We start from the raw sequence: 20,217 nt of genomic DNA, 5'->3' as shown, positions 1-20,217 counted from the left end.
CAGCTGCTAGTGTAGAGACCAATGGTCCCCTGGAATGAACTGTCTTAGTTGTTCCAAGTTCTTAGCCTGACTCATAAGGTCCCACATAATCTGGCCTCATTTTTTGCCATTCCTCAACTCTGGCCAAACCGCTCCAACTATACTGACTACTTTTTCATTGAATGAGCCATATTCTCTCTGACCTTCAGTCATTTGCCCTTACGGGTCCCTCTGCCTATAATACTCTTCCTTAGTCTTTGGATCTCAATGTCATCCTCTCTAGGAAGACTTCCATTACACTCAAATATTAATTTAGGTGCCTCTCTAAACTTGCTTCCTTACTTAGGTTTGTAATGACATTTATTACATCACGTTGTTATGCTTGTTCACTTGTTAGCCCTCTTCCTCCTCATTAGATCATTGCACTCCAGGGCGCCTGGGTGGCTGAGATGGTTAAGTGTCTGCCTTCGGCTCAGGTAATGATCTCCAGGTCCTGGGATCGAGCCCCATGTTGGGCTCCCAGCTCAGCGGGGAGTCTGCTTCTCCCTCTCCCTCTGCTTATGCTCTGTCTCTCTCTCTCAAAATGAATAAATAAAATCTTAAAAAAATAGAGCACTGCACTCCTTGAGCCCTGGGACTGTTTATCATCAGTGCATCCCAGTACCCCAAATAGTAAATTCTCAAATAATTGAATAAATAAGGCCACAAGCCATGTGTAGAAACAGAAGATGACGGATAATTTGTGCTTCGAACAGCTGAGCTCAGTTAATGAGGACTTGCCTGGGCACCTCAGTGTGAGACTAAAAGCCTGAGTTCCCTTGTGTAGGACCCCTGCACAATTGTAAAGATTTTATAAATATGACTTAATTGGCTTATATATAGATGTTTGATGTTTTACAAGTTCAGGTGTTTTAGAGGAATCTATAGTTTAAAAACTATTATTAAGGAATGATTAATTGATTTGCAGAAGGGTATGCCACAATAAACCTTTAAATTTCCTGGATCTTAAGTAGTTTGATTAAAGTTTATTTTGATATTTGTTGGGCCATGTTGTTAGTCATTGTGTCAGTCTGGAGGGATGCAATTATGAATACATTGTAGAGCCTTCATTTAAGGAAGCTATTAAGTTGTATAATTCGCTAATACTAGGCAGATTTAATTAAGTGCTAGACAGCACTGTTTTGAGGGATAACTAAAAGAAAAACCATTTCTTCTAATTGGGGGAATGGAAAGACTTAATGGTGGTGTTGGATTTTGAAGATTATGACTCACATCTCAAGAAAGGCAGGTAGGGGAGAGCAAACATGGCAGCACGAAAGGGATATGATGAGTTTGCTTTCAATTCTGTAGGGGCAAAAAAAAAAAAAATTCTGTAGGGGCACCTTTCCTTACAAAAAAATTAGTGTTGATATAGGATGAAAATTTGCACATAAACTAGTGTTTTTCAAAATGTGGGTCATGAAATCGATTTAGAAAGTGGTGACTAGTAGTGTGTTTTGTTCCTCAAGTTTTTTTTTTTAAAGATTTATTTATTTTAGGGGCGCCTGGGTGGCTCAGTTGGTTAAGTGCCCAACTCTTGGTTTCAGCTCAGGTCATGATCTCAGGGTTGTGAGATGGAGCCCTGCATTGGGCTCCCTGCTCAGCACGGAGTCTGCTTGAGGTTCTCTCCCTCTGCTCCTTCCCCCGCTTGCGCATTCTCTCTCTCAAAATAAAGTATTTTAAAAAAGAGATTTATTGGGCACCTGGGTGGCTCAGTCGTTAAGCGTCTGCCTTCGGCTCAGGTCATGATCCCAGGGTCCTGGGATCGAGTCCCACATTGGGCTCCCTGCCCGGCGGGAAGCCTGCTTCTCCCTCTCCCACTCCCCCTGCTTGTGTTCCTGCTCTCGCTATCTCTCTCTCTGTCAAATAAATAAATAAAATCTTTAAAAAAAAAAAAAAAAAAAAAGATTATTTTAGAGAGAGAGAGAGAGAGTCTCAAGTGGACTCTGAGCTGAGTGCAGAGACAGAGGTGGGGCTCAATTTTATGACCCTGCGATCACAACCTGAGCCAAAACCAAGAGTTGGACATGACCGAATGCACCACCGAGGTGCCCCAAGATTTTGTTTTTAAGTCATCTTTACACCCAAGTGGGGCTGGAACTTACAACCCTGAGATCAAGATTCACATGCTCTACCGACTGAGCCAGCCAGGCACCCCACTAGTGATATTTCTAAATGGAGTAGAATAGAAAATAGCAGAGACTGATGCTTAATAGGAGTAAATATGTCTCAGGATAATTTTGTTTCAGAGTGTATGTATATCACTATATCAGTGTTGAGTGAGATCATAAAATGCATTTCTTACCTTGGTTTGCAGGAAAATAAATTTGAAAGCCACTAATAAAAATCAATAGTAAGGGGCTAGGGCATCATCATACACTCTCTCTCTAGTCTCTGTATTTGGGATGGATGGGGTAGAAGGATACTAGTTTAATTATTTCCCCAATGGGCTCTTGTAGCTTATGGAAAAGTAAATTAGCTTCTCTCTTACTTCTTACTCTTGAGGCTATCTTACTGTTTATTTGGCAATTCTTTCCCCCTTGCAGATGATTCCAACTAATGTGTAAATAGTAAAGATTCTAGGGATCTGGAAGTGAGTTATTTTAGAATCAGCTTACCTCAGGGGCTCAGAACCCATGTGTTAGTTTCTTATTATCCACTAGGTGGTACTGTGAGGGGCCGGTATTTGCAAGTTATCCTGTCTCTAGACTCCCGCTTGTTTTGAAACTAGCAGATAGGTTTACTTAGGCAGAAAATCTTTCTCTTCAGGCTCCCAGGCATTCCAGCACAGGGTGTCTAGGTCTCCCTCCCTTCCCCAACCATAACCTTGTCCTACAAATTGAGGAGGATAGAGAATCTGGGATCGAGAAGGTACAATTTTTTTGTCAGTATTGCCATCTCTCAAAAGAAATCAGAAATGCTTTACATTCCCCCATGGAGATCAAAGAAGATGCTGAAGTGCAGTGGAAGGAATGGAGGTTATACCCCCAAGACAATAACTGGCTTAGTGGGGGTAATGGAATTGGCTGGGAGGAGGGGAGGGAGAAGATGTTAAAGGATCTCTTCTTTGAGAGGCACCTGGGTGGCTCAGTCCAATAAGCAGAGTTAAGCTTCTGCCTTCAACTCAGGTCATGATCCTGGGGTCCTGGGATGGAGTCCCCGTGTTGGGCTTCCAGGGAGCCTGCTCTCACGCGCTATCTCTGTCTCTCTTCTCTCTCAAATAAAATCTTTTTTAAAAAAATAAATATTTTGGGGTGCCTGGGTGGCTCAGTCGTTAAGCGTCTGCCTTCGGCTCAGGTCATGATCCCAGAGTCCTGGAATCGAGCCCCGCATCGGGCTCCCTGCTTGGCGGGAAGCCTGCTTCTCCCTCTCCCACTCCCCCTGCTTGTGTTCCCTCTCTCACTGTGTCTCTCTCTGTCAAATAAATAAAATCTTAAAAAAAATAAAAATAAAAATAAATAAATAAATATTTTTAGGGGCGCCTGGGTGTCTCAGTCGGTTAAGCGTCTCCTTTCGGCTCAGGTCATGATCCTGAGGTCCTGGGATCGAGCCCCGCATGGGGCTCCCTGCTCAGCGGGAAGCCTGCTTCTCCTTCTCCCACTCCCCATGCTTGTGTTCCTTCTCTCTGTCAAGTAAATAAATAAAATCTTAAAAAAAAAGAAAAAAGAAAAAGAACTGCTTTAAAAAATAAATATTTTTATTATTTTATTTTATTTTTAAAATTAATTAATTAATTTATTTATTTATCAGAGAGAGTGAGCATAAGCAGGGGGAGCGGCAGGAGGGAGAAGCAGGCTCTCTGCAGAGCAGGGAGCCCGATGTGGCGCTCGATCCCAGGACCCCGGGATAATGACTTGAGCTGAAGGCAGACGCTTAACCAACTGAGCCACCCAGGAGTCCCCCCAAAATAAATATTTTTAAAAAAGGATCTCGGGGTGCCTGGGTGGCTCAGTTGGTTGAGAGTCTGCCTTTGGCTAAAGTCATGCCCCATGTCGGGCTCTCTGCTCAGCGGGGAGTCTGCTTCTCCCCCTCCCTCTGCCTGCCACTCCCCCTGCTTGTGCTCTCTCTCTCTGTCAAATAAATAAGTAAAATCTTTAAAAAATGTTTTTTTAAAAGAGGATCTCTTCCTTGGGAAAGCAACAAGTTATAGAATTTGATTATATTCAGCAAACATTTTTCAAGAGCTTTCTATAGGATAGGAGAACACAAAGTTGAATAAATTTTGGTACCTACTTTCTAGGTTCAAGAAAAACAAAGAGACAACACTCAACAATAATACAGTGTGATAAATAGGGGCATACACAGGGCACTGTGGAAGCAGAGAAGAGACCCCTACGTCAGTTGTGGTAGGGGGGCAGGGAGATGGTGACCAGGGAAGATTTCCCAGTGGAGGTGACACCTAGGCTTTCATCCTGCAAAGATGAATAGGAGCCCTCCAAATCCACAAGGTTCTGCTGTACTCAAGTCTCCCCTGGTGACTTCATTTACTCCTGTGATTTCAACAACTACCTCTGTGCTAATAACTCTCAATGTTTCCCTAGCCCAGTCATCTCCAAGACCTGCCCATCCAGTGTCTCCTATTTGTATGTCACTGTTCAAATTCAACTTGTCTAAAACCAAGCACTGAAAGAGAGCCAAGGCTTTGATTTTTATAGTAATCATATAATTTTTATCCTTATTCATTATATGGGTGGATATCACTTCCTGTACTTACTGCACTGTACTTTTGCACTTACTGCAAAAGCACACTAACTGATCTCCAACTGAGATCTTTCTCCACCACCCATTTCCCCAGTCTGTCTGACACACTTAGATCTTCAACAAGATTTATCTTCCTTGAGTCCAATATTTATGGTATCATTTCATTGAACAATATCCTTTAGACATTTCCTTTGGTCTACTCAATGGAGACCAAGCTCCTTCATCCAATAGTCAAGGCAGTCCCTATGGTCTGAATATTTGTGTTCCCCACACCCCTCCATTCATGTTGAAATTCTCACCCCCAAAGGTGATAGTATTAATAAGTGGGGACTTTGTGAGGTGATTAGGACTTGAGAGTGGAGCCCTCCTGAATGGAATGTGTGCTCTTATAAAAGAGACCCCACAAAGCTGCCTAGACCTTTCCACCATGTGAGGTTATAAGAAGTCTGTGACCTGCAGGAGGGCCCGTGACCATGCTGACACCCCGATCTCAGATTTTCAGCCTCCAGAACTGTGAACAATAAATTTCTCTTGCTTATGAGCTATCCAGTCTGTAGTATTTTTTTATAGCAGCCTGAATGGTTTAAGATGGCACTCTCTGTTCTGGTCCTGAATGACTCTTTCTAGCTTTATATTCTATGATTCCCTTAAAGGAATTTTACGCCAAACTCATCTACTCAATGTTTATTTCCCGAATATAGCTTACACTTTTCTACCTCAGTGTCTAAGTTTGCTATCATGATGCTATCTATGTTTGGATAACATTAAAGGCAGAAAACATACAGGATGATTTATATTTTAATATATAAAGAGCTCTTACAAATCAATAAGAAAAGACAACCACTCGGGGCACCTGGGTGGCTCAGTCATTAAGCGTCTGCCTTCGGCTCAGGTCATGATCCCAGGATCCTGGGGTCGAGCCCTGCATTGGGCTCCCTGCTCTACGGGAAGCCTGTTCCTCCCTCTCCCACTCCCCCTGCTTGTGTTCCCTCTTTCGCTGTGTCTCTCTCTCTGTCAAATAAATAAATAAAATCTTAAAAAAAAAAAAAAAAGAAAAGACAACCACTCTAATAGAAAAAATGACAAAACACAGACAATTCCAGTTGATATGGTTGGATTTAAATCTACCACCATGCTGTTTGTTTTTCATTTGTCCTATCTATTTTTTTTTAAAGATTTTATTTATTTATTTGACAGAGAGCAGGAGAGCACAAGCAGAGTGAGTAGCAGAGGGAGAGGGAGAAGCAGGCTCCTGGCTGAGCAGGAAGCCCAACATGGGGCTTGATCCCAGGACCCTGGGATTATGACCTGAGCCAGAGGCAGACGCTTAATGGACTGAGCCACCTAGGCGCCCCGTCCTATCTACTTTTGTTCCTGTTTTCCTGCTGATCTTGGATTGAGTATTTTTAGTATTTCATTTTATCTTCACTTACTAACTATATATATTTTTTTTCAGCAGTTGCACTAAGGCTTACTATATGCATCTTTAACTTACCACAGACGACCTTCAAATAATATATGATTTCATGTGTAATGTAAAAACTGTATAGTAGTATACTTCCATTTTCCCTTTGCACATCCTTCTTGCTATTGTTGTCATACATTTTACTTCTACATATATCCCACTGTATATTATTACTATTTTTGTCTTAAAGAATCTATTATTTGTATTTCTTTATTTATTTTAAGTAATCTCTACACCCAATTCAGGGCTCAAACTCACAACCCCAAGATCAAGAGTCGCAAGTTCTACTGATTGAGCCAACCAAGTGCCCCAGAGTCAATTATCTTTTAAACAACTCTTTAGAAATGTCTTTTATATTTACCTACATATTTACTATTTCCATTCCCTTAATTTGTTTGTGTTGATCTCAGTTTCCCTTTGGTATCATCTTTCTTCCATCTGAAGAAACTCCTTTGATATGTCTGGTAATGTAAGTGATAAAATTTTTCAGCTTTTGTTTGTCTTAAAATTTCTTTTTTGTCTTCATTTTTACATACACTGGAAATACTATTGTAAGTTGACACTTTTTTCATTTAGCACTTTAAAGGTGTCAATCAATCATCTTCTGTCTTGAATGTTTCTGATGAGAAGTCAATGCTTATGCTTGTCTTTGCTTCAGTATTTATATCTTTTTCTCTGTCTTCTTTTCAGATTTCCTTTTTATCATTGGTGTTCAGCAATTTGATTATGCTATGTCTGGGTATAATTTTTTTTTGTATTTATCCTGCGTGAGATTCATCAGATTTTTTGGATCTGGTAGTTGATATTTTTTCACTAAATCTTGTGAATTTTTTGCCATAATTTCTGCAAATATTCTTTTCTGCTCCCCTTGTTTTCCAGTGCTCCAAATTATATATATGGTAGAATGCTTGATATCATCCAACAGATCACTGAGGCTCTCTTTATTTCTCCTCCAGCTTTCTTTTCTCTCTGTGCTTCAGGTAACATAGTTCTTATTTCTACATCTTCAAGTTCACTGATCTTTTCACCTTCATCATCTAATTTTCTGTTAAGGCCATACAATGGTATTTTTCATTTCTTTTGTACAGTCTCTATATCTTTCCTCATTGGATTTATGGTTTTCTTTAAATATTTGAACTTATAACTGATGTTTTGAAGTCTTTACCAATTAATTGCATAATTTCTGTCATTTCTGGGTCTGTTTTTACTGTCTAATTTTTCTCCTGGCTATAGATCACAGTTTTAAAAAATTTTGCTTATTTATCTATTTATTTATTTGGTGGTTGGAAAGAGCATGTTTATTAGACACTGGACATTGTAAATGTTACATTGTGGAATTTCTGGATTTTATTGTCTTTCTTGAAGGGTATTGGGCTTTGTTCTGACAGGCAGTTAATTTACTTGCATATCAACTTGATATTTTTGAGGCAAATTTTTAAACTTTGTTAGGGCAGGTCTAGAGTAGCTTTATTCTTGAGTTAGTTAGTAGAAATCCACTCCTAAGGCACAGCTTTTTTGAGGTAACTAATGAATGCTCTGAATGTTTTTTTTAAAGATTTTATTTATTTATTTATTTGAGAGAAAGAGAGAGAGAAACAGCACGAGAGGGGAGAGGGTCAGAGGGAGAAGCAGGCTCCCCGCTGAGCTGGGAGCCCGATGTGGGACTTGATCCCAGGACTCCGGGATCATGACCTGAGCCGAAGGCAATCGCTTAACCAACTGAGCCACCCAGGCGCCCAATGCTCTGAATGTTTGACATGGTCTCTCCAGTCTGACTAGTTAGAACTCTAATTTCTTTTTTTTTTTTTTATTCTTATGTTAATCCCCATACATTACATCATTAGTTCTAGATGAAGTGTTCCATGATTCATTGTTCGAGCACAACACCCAGTGCTCCATGCAGAACGTGCCCTCCTCAATACCCACCACCAGGCCAACCCATCCTCCCATCCCCCTCCCCTCTAGAACCCTCAGTTTGTTTTTCAGAGTCCATCTTCTCTCATGTAGAACTCTAATTTCTTACATCCCTGTGTAAGCTCCAGTAATTATTCACTTTATAATTCCCCTACAATTGTTCTTTACCTGGTAGTTTATTTTTGGCCAGTTTTAAGGAGTCTGCCCTCTCATGCCATGCACGTGCAGCCTACTGTTCAGCCAAAGACTCACAGGACCACTATGCACATTTGTGGAGCTCTTTCTTTGCATAGCTCCCTTCTCTCTAGTACTGTCTCACAGAATCCAGCCTCCTCAGCCTCCCTGAAATCAAATCTCTGTCTCCTCAGCTCAACAAAACCACGTACTCTGCTTGGATTTCCCATCCTTGTGCTATATAGTCTGAAGAGAATTTATGGGTAGATAGTTGGGATAATTGGAAAGTGCACATAATTTGCTTTTTCCTTTTCTCTTAGGGATCACAATCTTATGCTACCTTTGCCCAATATCTTAAAACAGTAGTTTCATGAGGCTTGCTGGAGGAGAGGTGGGGGGGTGTTGGGGTAACTGGGTGGTGGGCATGAAGTAGGGCACGTGATGGAATGAGCACTGGGTGTTGTATGCAACTGATGAATCACTGAACTCTAACTCTGAAACTAATAATACACTATTGTTAATTAATTGAACTTAAAATTTAAAAAAAGGAACCCCCCCAAAAAAACACAGAAGTTTCATATATTTTGTGCAGTTTTCTAGGTATGTGTGTGTGTGTGTGTGTGTGGTGGGAGGGCTAGTCTGATGCCAGTTACTTTGTCATAGTCAGAAATAAGAAGACAATTCAATTTTCACTTGATATAGAATTCTATATAGAATTTCTTTTATTACTTCAAAGATGTCATTCCATTGTCTTCTGACTTGTATTGTTATCTTTGTTTTCCTATGTGTAATGTTTCTTTATCAGAAATGAAAAGTAAAACAACCAAATACACTTTATTCTTTTTTTTTTTTAAGATTTTATTTATTTATTTGACAGAGAGAGAAACACAGAGAGACAGGGAACACAAGCAGGGGGAGAGGGAGAGGGAGAAGCAGACTTCCCTCCAAGCAGGGAGCCCGATGCAGGGCTCGATCCCAGGACCCTGGGACCATGACCTGAGCTGAAGGCAGACGCCTAACGACTAAGCCACCCAGGCGCCCTATAGAAGAGCTTTTTAATTAAAAAGAAATAAGAGTCCGCTCCCAAGTGCATCTGCAATTCAAAATGTCGCACCCATCCCCTCAAACTAATCCCTTCAACCCCAGTAACCCCCAGGTCTTCTTTGGTGTGGATATTGGAGGGAGAAAGTTGGTAGAATTGTCTTAGAATTGTTTGCAGATGTTGTACCCAAAACAGCAGAAAAATTTTGTGCTTTGGGTACAGGAGAAAAAGGCATTGGACCCACCACTGGGAAACCTCTCCATTTCAATGAATGTTCTTTCCATTGAATTTTTAAGAAATTTATGATTCAAGGTGTAGACTTCTCATATCAAAATCGGACAGGTAGAGAAAGTATTTATGGTGAAAAATTTGAGGATGAAAATTTCTTTTTTTTAAAGATTTCATTTATTTATTTGAGAGAGAGAGGGACAGAAACACAGAGAGAGAGTATGAGTGGAGAGAGAGCCACCCAGGTGCCTGAAAAAAAATTTTTTAAAGATTTTATTTATTTATTTGACAGAGAGAGACACAGCAAGAGAGGGAACACAAGCAGGCGGAGTGGGAGAGGGAGAAGCAGGCTCAATCCCAGGATCCTGGGATCATGACCCAAGCCAAAGGCAGATGCTTAATGACTGAGCCACCCAGGCTCCCCTGAAGATGGAAATTTCTATTATAAGCATGATCAGGAAGGTCTATTGAGCATGGCAAACGAAGGCTGCAATACAAATGGTTCTCAGTTCTTTATCACAATAGTTTTGACTCTTCATTTGGATGGGAGACAGGTGGTATTTGGCCAAGTAATTAAAGGAATGGGTGTGGCAAGGATACTGGAAAATGTAGAAGTGAAAGGTGAAAAACCTGCCAAATTGTGCATTATTGCAGAATGTGGAAAATTGAAAGAAGGAGATGATTGGGGCATATTCCCAAAAGATGGTTCTGGTGACAGTCATCCAGATTTCCCTGAGGATGCAGATATAGATTTAAAAGATGTAGATAAAATTTTAGTAATAACAGAAGACTTAAAAGACATTGCAAGTACTTTTTTCATATCCCAGAACTTGGAGATGGCCATTAAAAAATATGAGAGGGCGCCTGCGTGGCTCAGATGGTTAAGCGTCTGCCTTCGGCTCAGGTCATGATCCCAGGGTCCTGGGATCGAGTCCCGCATCGGGCTCCCTGCTCCTTGGGAGCCTGCTTCTCCCTCTGCTTCTCTCTCTCTCTCTCTGTCTCTCATGAATAAATAAATAAAATCTTAAAAAAAAATGAGAAAGTGGGGCGCCTGGGTGGCTCAGTCATTAAGCGTCTGCCTTCAGCTTGGGTCATGATCCCAGGGTCCTGAGATTGAGCCCCCGCATCGGGCTCCCTGCTCAGCGGGTAGCCTGCTTCTTCCTCTCCCACTCCCCCTGCTTGTGTTCCCTCTCTCGCTGTGTCTTTCTCTGTCAAATAAATAAATAAAATCTTAAATATATATATATATGAAAGTTTTAAGATATGTGGAAGGTTCAAAGACTGTTGTTGAGAAAGCAGATAGATCGAAGCTGCCACTAATAGCTTTAAACTGCGTGCTGAATATTGGTGCTTGTAAAGTGAAGATGTCAAACTGGCAGGGAGCAACTGACAGTTGTTTGGAGTCTCTTGAAATTGACCCATCAAATACCAAAACATTGTACCCTAGAGCTCAAGGATGGCAAGGATTAAAAGACTATGATCAAGCACTGGCTGATCTTAAGAAAGCTAGCACGGGAAGATAAAGCTATCCAGGCAGAATTGCTGAAAGTCAAACAAAAGATAAAGGCAAAGAAAGATAAAGAGAATGCAGCATATGAAAAATTGTTTGCCTAATAAGGAACTCAGTTTTATTTAAATATTACGCATTGATTGTATAAAGGCAATAAGAAAATTTAAAGGTTTTTGTCTGTTATATATGATCCCTGATGTGTTTCCTTTGATACTTCAGTTTCCCATTATTTACAGTTTAGGAATACTAAAAACGGTTCACTCTTAAAAAAAAAAAGGTGTTACAAAAACAAACAAACCCCACAAAAAAACAAAAAACAAACAAGAAAACCCAAACCAAAACAAAAAGAAATCATGCTGATTACATTTATATAAAATATAAAAATAAGTAAGACCATTACTACTGTTAGAAGTTAAGATGGTGGGGGGAGCCTGGGTGGCTCAGTTGGTTAAGCGACTGCCTTTGGCTCAGGTCATGATCCTGGAGTCCCAGGATCGAGTCCTGCATCAGGCTCCCTGCTCAGCAGGGAGTCTGCTTCTCCCTCTGACCCTCCCCCCTCATGTGCTCTCTTTCTCTCTCTCATTCTCGCTCTCTCAAATAAATAAATAAATAAAATATTAAAAAAAAAAGAAGATGATGGTTACATTTGGGAGTAGTGACTGAAAGGGGATATAAAGGAAATTTTTGAGATGCTAGATAAATATATATGTATATATTTTAAAGATTTTATTTATTTATTTGAAAGGAAGAGAGAGCACACAGGAGTGGGGGGGAGGGGCAGAGGGAGAGGGAGAAGAAGACTCCCTGCTGATCAAGGAGCCCAATGTGGGGCTAGATCCCAGGACCCTAAGATCATGACCTGAGCCGAGGTCAGACTTTTAACTCACTCCATGCAGGCGCCCCTGATATATATATATTTTTATCATGATTTTGTAATTATATCCTAAAAACCCCGAAGCAAACAAAGAAAAACTTGGTCACTTTTAGAGGTTTCTAGGTTATTAACTAAGTATTCCCAAAAATTTATAAATAGAGGAAAGAATCAAACATATATTCTAACCTGTAAAGGACTATATTTCAGGGTTACCTAATAATTAATAAGGGAAAATTTTTTTTTAAGTAAGCTTCACCCTGGGACTAGAACTAATGACCCTGAGATCAAGAGTTAGATAATTGACCGAGCCCCCCAGGCACCCTGGGAAATTTCTTTCTTTCTTTCTTTTTTTTAGAAAAATCACAGCCAACAATTTCAGAAGGAATTACGGAATTAGAAAATCACCAGCAGGGGAGATATAGGTTTTATGTGAAGTTTACATATTTTGAAAGATCCTTTTAAGTAGAATACATACTTTTGGAGCAAATTAGTCATAGTACCTTGTAAAGGATTCATGTAGGTGAGAGGCCCTGAAGCTTAAAACTCATTAGCTTTATGGTAAGTCTACCTCTGCCCAGTTATGCTAGGCCTGATTCTTCCTACAGCCTCCAGTGATCTCTCAGTGAAAAATTTCACAAATCAAATGTCTTAGATAATCTATTGATTCCATTTTTTGTTTGTTTTTTTTCTTAGTGACATCCTCTGGAACCTACCTTTGTGCCTATTAGTCTGGACTTGTTGCTCTCTGGACCGGTTACATAGTTGATATCCTGAGACTTCCCTTTGTCATCATCCTAGGAATGATTTTCACTGGTCTCATGTGTAAATTCCTATGTCCTTGATCTCAGGTCTTCCTCTTTCTTGGCTTATTTCCTCTTTCTGGTGGAAAACACCTTTACTGAGAAAAGGCACATAGGAGATAAATTGAGAGCTTACATTCACGAAGATGCCTTTTTTTATTCTACTCTCACACTTAGTTGATTGTTTGGGTATCACATTCTAGATTGAAAATAATTTCTTTCAGAATTTTGAAGGCATTGCTTCTTTATTTTCTGGCTTCATTTTGTTGTTGTTGTTTTGTGTGTTTTTTTTTTTTTAGAAAATTTACTTTATTTAAAAAGTATATATAATACATCCCATGATATAAAATTCTAAACATAGTAGATTTTTAAAGGAGCATAGTGAAAAATATAAATATCTATTTTCTTTTCCTGTGTATACATTTTGTATGTTTATTGTCTTTTCCTAAGTTTGCATTTTCCTTTATTTTACAATCTGATTCATACTTATAGTAAAATCATTTTAAATACCATAGACAGGCATAAAGCAAAAAGTAGAAATTCCCTTCTCTCCATCCCCTCCTCAGATACTGGTAAATATCCTTTCACACTTTCAACCACCTGGATATATTTTCATTTTTTACATAAATGGTTTCACATTATACATGTTCTGTAACCTACTTTTTTCACTGAATACTGTAATGGAAATCTTTTTTTTTTTTTGAGATTTTATTTATTTATTTGACAGAGAGAGACAGTGAGAGAGGGAACACAAGCAGGGGGAGTGGGAGAGGGAGAAGCAGGCTCACTGCAGAGCAGGATGCCCTATGCGGGGCTTGATCCCAGGACCCTGGGATCATGACCTGAGCCGAAGGTAGACGCTTAACGACTGAGCCACCCAGGCGCCCTGTAATGGAAATCTTTCATGATGCTACATTTAGAGCTACTTCATTCTTTTCTTTTTTTTAAATGATTTTATTCATTTATTTGAGAGAGAGAGAGCACACAGGAGCAGGGTCGGGGAGGGGGGCAGAGGGAGAGGGAGAAGCAGACTCCTCAATGAGCTGGGAGCCCAAAACGGGGCTTAATCCCAGGACCCTGAGATCATGACCTGAGCTAAAGGCAGACGCTTAACCCACTGAGCCACCCAGGTGCTCCTACTTCATTCTTTTTAATGCTTGTACTTTATTCCTTTATGTATCAATATCTATTTAGCCAGTTCCCTCATGATGGCTATTCAAGGTATTTCCAACATTTTATTATTAAAAATAATGCTGCAACAAACATGTTAATAGCTTATTTAGACAAATGAGTTTATTATATTTACTTATATATCCTACACTCCTTTTAAAAATCAGATTTTTAAAAAAGATTTATTTATGTCTTTTAGAGAGAGAACGTGAGCTCATGTGCAAGTTGGGGAGGGACAGAAGGAGAATCTCAAGCGGATTCCCCACGGAGCACAAAGCCCTACCGGGGGCTCAATCTCATGACTCTGAGATTGTGACCTGAGTGGAAACCAAGAGTCAGATGCTCAAGTGCGCCACCCACGTGCCCCTAAAAATCAGATATTTTAAATGAAAGTCGAAGTATTGAAAATGACTAATGGAATATGTGGGTAATGTGTGAATTTGAAGGGAAAGAATCAGGGTTTTAGCAATCCTATTTTTATTAAGTAAATATTCAAGTCAACAAACCAGAAAGCCATGTAAAACTAACTCTTTTTAAAGACTATGACTGAGTTGGTGAGCCTTATCTAGATTAAGGCTACTTTCTCACTATGGAATTTCTCTTAAGGGCTCCACTTAATTTCCCAAACACATCCTTTCTGTTCCATGCTCAGAAGCTGCCTAGTTTATCTCTGTTCACTCATAACTATCAGACCTGTTTGGTAGCAGGTGATGTACATTTTTAAGATTTAATATGTTTCTAACAAAATTTTCTGGCTTCAGTGTTTCGTTGGGAAAACAGTCATTTGATTCCCAATCCTTTGTACATGACCTATGTCTTCTCTTCGAAATCTTTTGGGATCCTAATCGTAGCCAATGAGGTTTATCCAAGGCGCGATTATTGCTAATTGAAATATTTCAGGATCTTCTCTGTAAGGTGATGGTGTGATTGGTATATTTTTGTATTATTTACTCAATAATTTCCTCCTTCCTATTTCTCTGTTCCCCTTTCTCATATTGAATCTCTCTTGGACTGATACTTGAGTTTTTGTGCCTTTTCACTCCTTTTTTTTTTAAGATTAAAAAAAATTTTTTTTAAAGATTTTATTTATTTGTCAGAGAGAGAGAGAAAGAGCAAGAGAGAGCACGAGCAGGGGGAGTGGCAGAGGGAGAGGGAGAAGCAGACTCCCCGCTGAGCAGGGAGCGTGTTTAGGGGCTTGATCCCAGGACCCCAGGATCATGACCTGAGCCGAAGGCAGCCTCTTAAATGACTGAGCCACCCAGGCGTCCCAAGATTTTATTTTTATTTTATTTTATTTATTTTTAAAAGATTTTATTTATTTATTTGAGAGAGAGAGAGCACATGAGAGGGGGGAGGGTTAGAGGGAGAAGCAGACTCCCTGCCGAGCAGGGAGCCCGATGCGGAACTCGATCCAGGGATTCCAGGATCATGACCTGAGCTGAAGGCAGTCGCTTAACCAACTGAGCCACCCAGGCGCCCCCAAGATTTTATTTTATTTATTTATTTTTTATTAAAGATTCTACTTATTTGACAGAGATAGACACAGTGAGAGAGGGATCACAAGCAGGGGGAGTGGGAGAGGGAGAAGCAGGCTCCCGGCTGAGCAGGGAGCCCGATGCGGGACTCGATCCCAGGACCCCGGGATCATGACCTGAGCCGAAGGCAGATGCTTAACGACTGAGCCACCCAGGCGCCCCAAGATTTTATTTTTTTAAGTAATCTCTACACCCAGCATGGGGCTCAAACCCACAACCCCAAGATCAAGAGTCACACACTCCACCAACTGAGCCAGCCACGTGCTCCTGTGCCTTTTCATCCTATTGCTAGTCTTTTTGTTCTGCTTTCTTGGAGATTTCATTCACTTTAACTTCCAACTTTTCTAACGGAATATTTTTAATTTCCATGACTTCTTTCTTCTTTTATTTTTAAAGAATAGTATCCTGGGGGTGCTTGGATGGCTCAGTCGGTTGGGCTTTCGACTCTTGGTTTCGGCTCAGGTCATGATCTTCAGGTTGTGAGATCGAGCCTGCTTTGGGCTCCGCACTCAGCAGGGAGTCTGCTCCTTTCCCCCTCCCTCTCCCCCACCCTCTCCCTCTGCCCCTCTACTGCTCGCATGTGCGTACACATGCGTGCTCTCTCTCTCAAATAAATAAATAAATCTTTTTAAAAAATAGTATCCTGGGGGTGCCTGGGTGGCTCAGTCGTTAAGTGTCTGCCTTCGGCTCAGGTCATGATCCCAGGGTCCTGCGATTGAGCCCCGCATTGGGGTCCCTGCTCAGCAGGGAGTCTGCTTCTCCCTCTCCCCCCACTCATGCTTTCTTTCTCTCTCTCACTCTGAAGTAAATAAATAAAATCGTAAAAAAAAAAATAAAAAAATAAAAATATTTTCCTGTTGTTTAGTCTGTTTGTTTTTTTCCAAGTCCCGACCCTCCTTTTTTGTTTGTTTTGGTCTCAGTTTTCCATATTGGAAGCTTTTCTCAGATTATCTTGTGAACTGTGAACTGTGACTGTCCGTTTATCTGTGAGAATGTGGAACTAAAAACAACAACAACAACAACAACAACAACAAAAAACAGTTATTAGCTCTGTGTGTTTCAATTTTAGTATATGTGCTGCCGAACACACAGCTGTGTGTGTTTCAGAGGTATGTTGATAGATAAGTTTCATTGTGGGGTGAGCAGGCAGTGAGTTGGCTTTTTGTTGAGGGGAACCCAAGTATCAGCAGCTGTAAGTTCCTCGGGAGCTATTCAGTCTCTCCAGAGAACACTCCAGGTTTCTGTGCGGTGGGCAAAATCGTGGCTGCTAGCTTGCCAGCAGCTGGGAAGGAGAAGGGGTCTCATTCTTCAGGGTAGCAACTGTGGTAGGCACAAAAACGCACCCCCCTCCAAGACACATTCGCTTTCTAGTCCCCAGAACCTGTGAATATTTTATAGCAAAAGAGTGACTATTTCCTTGTATGGAAAGATGTGATGAAATTAATGATCTAAAGAAGAGTTTATCCTGGATTGTCTGGGTGGAACCTAAATGTAATCACACATATCCTTATAGGAGAGAGGCAGGGGAAGATTAGATGGAGGTCTGCACGGAGGAGGAGGCCATGTGAAGATGGAGGCCGAAATTGGAGTGATGTGGTCATAAGCCAAGGAACATCTAGAGCTACCAGAAGCTGGAAGAGGCAAGGAACAGGTTCTTCCCTAGAGCCTTTGGAGGGTATGTGAATGCTGACACTTTGCTTTTGAACTTTTGTTCTCCGGGCTATGAGAAAATAGATCTGGTTTTTGTTGTTGTTGTTGTTGTTTTGTTTTGTTTTAAAGATTTTTTTAAAAAGATTTTATTTATTTACTTGACAGAGAGAGACACAGTGAGCGAGGGAACACAAGCAGGGGGAGTGGGAGAGGGAGAAGCAGGCTTCCCGCAGAGCAGGAAGACCGATGTGGGGCCAGGCGCCCCAGATCTCTGTTGTTTTAATGCCACCAAATTTTTGGTAATTTGAGAGTGCAGCCACAGGAAACGAATACAGTGACTTTCACTTAAACTCCTGTTTTTAGGGGCGCCTGGGTGGCTCAGTCATTAAGTGTCTGCCTTCATCTCAGGTCATGATCCCAGGGTCCTGGGATGGAGCCCCGCATCGAGCCCCGCATCGAGCCCCGCATCAGGCTCCCGGCTCAGTGGGAAGCCTGCTTCTCCCTCTCCCACTCCCCCTGCTTGTGTTCCCTCTCTCGCTGTGTCTCTCTCTGACAAATAAATAAAATCTTATAAATAAATAAATAACAAACTCCTGTTTTCAGTCTGATTTCATGTCCTTCTCTCTCCCCTGGGTCCTCTGGCTCAATTTCTCTGAGGAAGGAACTTCATATTTCCTCCTGGGCACTTCCCTGAGCAAGTTACCTGGCCGGGGAAACATGGGAATGGGGATCTTACACAAACTATATAAACTGTCCTTTTCCACTGCCATCTGAGGGACTGGTACCTCCAAGTTCTGAGGCTTCTGGAATGATGAGTGGGGTGGGGTTGTAAATTGGCTGCTTTCTTATTGGTTTCACCCATTATGGGTATTTAGGCTTCAACTTGCTCCAAATTGTGAAGTTATCACTCCTCTGTTGGATTTCCTTTTTCCAAAATATGTCATATCTCATCGACTGTTGACTTCTTTCCTATTCTCCTTGTCCTTGTGGGTTTATTTCTTTTTTTATTCCTTTACTAACATTTTTGAGGGGAGAGTGTTCTATGTGCATGTTTAACTGGAATTTTTTTTTTGACTTTTCAAACTGATTTTTTTTCTATTTCCGAATTTACAATTTTTTAAAAGATTTATTTATTTATCTTAGAGAGAGAGCACGAGCGGGAGGGGCAGAGGGAGAAGGAGAGAGAATCTAAAGCAAACCCCATGCTGAGCACCCTGAGCCCAAACCCAAGACCCCAAGATCATGAACGGAGCCGAAACCAAGAGTCGGATGTTTAACCAACTGCACCACTGAGGCCCCCTCTATTTCTGAATTTTAAATGTTTATTTGATCATAATGGCTTCTGGGTTTTGCTTCATGCTTAGAAACACCTTCAAAGAATACTTTTAGGGGCACCTGGGTGGCTCAGTCGTTAAGCGTCTGCTTTAGGCTGGGGTCCTGATCCCAGGGTCCTGAGATCGAGCCCTGCATAGGGATCCCTGCTCAGAGGGGAGTCTGCTTCTCCCTCTCCCTCTGCCTGCCTCTCCTCCTGCTTGTGCTCTCGCTCTCTCTCTGTCAAATAAATAAATAAATAAACCTTTAAAAAAATAAATAAAAAATAAAGAATACTTTTATGGTTCAATAACTTACCTTTCAATCACTGTTTGATCTGTAATTTATTTGAGTTCATCTAATGACATAAGCTCTAGCTTTTCTTTTTTAATGGCAAATAGTTGCCCTAATTGCACTCATTGAAAAATCTACTCTTTCCTCACCGACTTGAAATATCCTATTTATTATATGTGCTAAATTTTTTAAAAGGTTCTTTCTTTTATTAATGGGTAATATGATTTCTAAATTTGGAAGGGTCATCTTATATTTGTTCCCATGTATACACTAGTAGTTTTTTAAATTAATAAACTTTATTTTTTTAGAGCAATTTTAGGTTCACAGCAAGATTGATCGGATGCAGAGAGTTCCCATATACCCCCTATCCCCACACATGCAAAACTTCCCCCACTATTGACTTTCCACATCACAGTGGTACATTTATTACAATGTTGAACCTATATTGACACATCATTATCACTTAAAGTCCACAGTTTACATTAGGACTCACTCTTGCTGTTGAACGTGCTATGGGTTTTGACAAATGTCTAATGACATGTATCTACAATTGTAGTATCATACATGATAGTTTCACTGCCCTGAAAGTCCTCTGTATTCTGCCTGTTTATCCCCCAACCCATGGCAACCACTGATCTTTTTACTGTATCTGTAGTTTTGCCTTTTCCAGAATGTCATATGTAACCTTTCCAGATTGGCTTCTTTCAGTTAATAATATGCTAAAATGTAATAACATGGTTCCTACATGTGTTTTCATGGCTTGATAGCTCATTTTTTTCAGCACTGTATAATATTCCATAGTCTGGATGTACTACAATTTATCCATTCACTTACTGAAGGACATCTTGATTGCTTCTAAGTTTTGGCAATTATGAGTAAAGCTGCTATAAACATTCATGTGCAGGTTTTTGTGTGGACATAAGTTTGGTTCATTTGGGTAAACACAAAGGAGTATGATTGCAGGATTGTATGGTAAGAGTATGTTTAGTTTTGTAAGAAACTGCCAAACTATCTTCCAAAGTTGCTAGTCCATTTTGCATTCCCACCTGGCGCGAGCCAAGCTACTCATGCTGTTTGACAGAGTCCAAGTATGGGGGACGATCCTGAAAACAGGAGACTCCACAGCTGGCTCCTGCTATTCTCTTTCATTTTGTTTATGGCGATCTTTATAATTGTGGGAATATTTCTGGGCTGGCTCCTGCTATTCTTTTTCATTTTATTTATGGCAATCTTTATAATTGTGGGAATATTTCTGGGGTTTCATGATAAAGTGACTACTCAGTTACGCCTATCTAAGCAATCATAATGAAACTAATTCCACGAAGAATTAGTTTCTATAGAACAAAATAACAAAACGGTCACGCTCTGTCTAGCACCTTTCTCTTTGTGTACTGTTTTTTAGTTTTAGCGAAAGCCAATAAGCAGAAATCAATAAAGGTCATGTTAATCATTACAAAGGAAAAATGAAAGAAGGCTATGGCTGTAATCCAGAAAATGATCTAAGATTTGGAAAAACAAAAATATCCTAACA

At 40.5% G+C, this 20,217-nt stretch overlaps 2 pseudogenes; both read left to right on the top strand.

The window, feature by feature from the left end:
• The first annotated feature begins 9,377 nt into the window (after positions 1–9,377).
• LOC102730608 (peptidyl-prolyl cis-trans isomerase D-like) lies at positions 9,378–11,156 on the top strand (annotated as a pseudogene).
• A 3,568-nt stretch (positions 11,157–14,724) lies between these two features.
• LOC145721952 (U4 spliceosomal RNA) lies at positions 14,725–14,855 on the top strand (annotated as a pseudogene).
• Positions 14,856–20,217: the final 5,362 nt, after the last annotated feature.

The sequence above is a fragment of the Leptonychotes weddellii genome, chromosome 5 (assembly GCF_054177405.1).
Source record: "Leptonychotes weddellii isolate Sample4059 chromosome 5, ASM5417740v2, whole genome shotgun sequence".
Lineage (NCBI taxonomy): Eukaryota > Metazoa > Chordata > Mammalia > Carnivora > Phocidae > Leptonychotes > Leptonychotes weddellii.
The sequence above is the reverse complement of the archived record's forward strand: the minus strand, read 5'-3'. Positions and strand labels throughout refer to the sequence as shown.